Source organism: Chiloscyllium plagiosum, chromosome 9 (genome assembly GCF_004010195.1).
Source record: "Chiloscyllium plagiosum isolate BGI_BamShark_2017 chromosome 9, ASM401019v2, whole genome shotgun sequence".
NCBI classification, from domain to species: domain Eukaryota; kingdom Metazoa; phylum Chordata; class Chondrichthyes; order Orectolobiformes; family Hemiscylliidae; genus Chiloscyllium; species Chiloscyllium plagiosum.
The window spans coordinates 84,727,784-84,729,931 of record NC_057718.1 but is presented as its reverse complement, the minus strand read 5'-3'; positions in this window follow the sequence as shown (position 1 = coordinate 84,729,931).

Below are 2,148 nucleotides of genomic sequence, written 5' to 3'. Positions count from 1 at the left end.
GGTCAGAGTATTGAGTACAGGAGCTGGGAGGTCATGTTGCAGCTGTACAGGACATTGGTTAGGCCATTTTTAGAATATTGCATGCAATTCTGGTCTCCATCCTATCAGAAAGATGCTGTGAAACTTGAAAGGGTTCAGAAAAGATTTACAAAGATGTTGCCAGTGTTGGAGCATTTGAGCTATAGGGAGAGGTTGAATAGGCTGGGGCTGTTTTCCTTGGAGTGTCGGAAGCTGGGGGGGGAGGTGGAGGGGTGACCTTAGAGAGGTTTATAAAATAATGAGTGGCACGGATAGGATATGATTCGGAGATGCCGGTATTGGACGCTCCTTCATCAGGTGGTGGTGGAGGGCTCGATCATAGCACAGGGTTTGTGGCGGGAATTTGCAGTGTGATGTAACTGAAGTTATACATTGAGGTGTTGATTGTCTGTTGAGCCTTTCATCTGTTGAAGTGCAGTGGTGGTTTCGCTTCTTTCACAAAATCCTTTTGTTGGGGGTTGCATTCTCGGGTTGGCTGTTGACGATGGTGATGGCTGGACGGTGTGTTGAGGGTGTTGGCCCCCTGTGTTCTCTGTCTGTGGCCTGATGTTTGGATTGATTCCAGTCTGGGAAGTGAGATGGCAGAGTTTTACATGAATTCATGCAGTTTTTGAGCTCAGAGTTACCACATACATTCATATAGAACTCTGAGCTCAAAAACTGCATGAATTTATGTAAAACTCTGTTATCTCACTTTTTAGATTGGAATCAATCTAAACATCAGGTCATAGACAGAGAACACAGGGGGCTAACACCTTCAACATATTGTCTAGCTATCACCATTGTTAACAGCTAACCCGAGAATGCAACTTTTTAAAAAAAGGATTTTGTGATTTACACATGAAAGAAGTGAAACTATCACTGTATTCTAACAGATGAAAGGCTTAACAGACAATCAATTCTTCAATGTATAATTTCAGTTACATCACTCTGCAAATTTTTCTATAAATTCTGTGTTACGATCGAGCCCTCCACTATCACCTGATGGAGCGTCGCTTTGAAAGCTAGTGTGCTTCCAATTAAACCTGTTGGACTATAACCTGGTGTTGTGTGATTTTTAACTAATGGATAGGATAAATAGACAAGGTCTTTTCCCTGGGGTGGGGGAGTCCAGAACTAGAGGGCATAGGTTTAGGGTGAGAGGGAAAAGATATAAAAGAGACCTAAGGGGCAACTTTTTCACGCAGAGGGTGAAACGTGTATAGAATAAATGGTGGAGGCAAATACAATTGCAACATTTAAAGGCATCTGGATGGGTATATGAATAGGAAAGGTTTGGAGGGATATGGGCAGAGTGCTGGCTGATGGGACTAAATGGGGTTGGGATATCTGGTCAGTGTGGAATTTGGACCGAAGGGTCTTGTTCCCATGCTGTACATTTCTAAGACTATGATTACAGAGGAGGAAGTGCTGGATGTCTTGAAATGGTTAAGAGTGGATAAATCCCCAGGACCTGACCAGGTGTACCCAAGAACTCTGTGGGAAGCTAGAGAAGTGATTGCTGGGCCTCTTGCTGAGATATTTGAATCATTGATAGTCACAGGTGAGGTGCTGGAAGACTGGAGGTTGGCAAAACGTGGTGCCACTATTTAAGAAGGGCGGTAAAGACAAGCCAGGGAACTATAGACGGGTGAGCCTCTCTATGACTATGACTAAATTGGCTTGGTAGTGGGGAGGGGAAATGGCAACTTTCCATAAGCAATGGAGACGATTTAAAGTCTGATGTTCAGCTAGCGGCAGTCATAACATGGAAGCTGTGAACACTTTAGTTCAACCTGAACCAATGGTGGCATGAAGGTTAGAATCAATTGCATAGAGGAGGTATCTATGGAAGGGATACAGATAACTTTGGGTTTCCCAATGCTCAGTTTGAGTAATCCAAGATTAATCCAATGCTACATTTTCCCACATAAAGTCTGTCAGCACAATGACAGTATAGAAGGTGTCAAAAATGGATAATTAGAGTTGGATATCATGGGGATTTACATTTAACATACTGTACAGGAATATCTGAATTAAACCCCTCAGGTATAGCTGTCAATCAAATCAATGACACGTGCCCAATGACGACTCAACGCTGACGATTACGTGATGACGTATGGTAGCGAG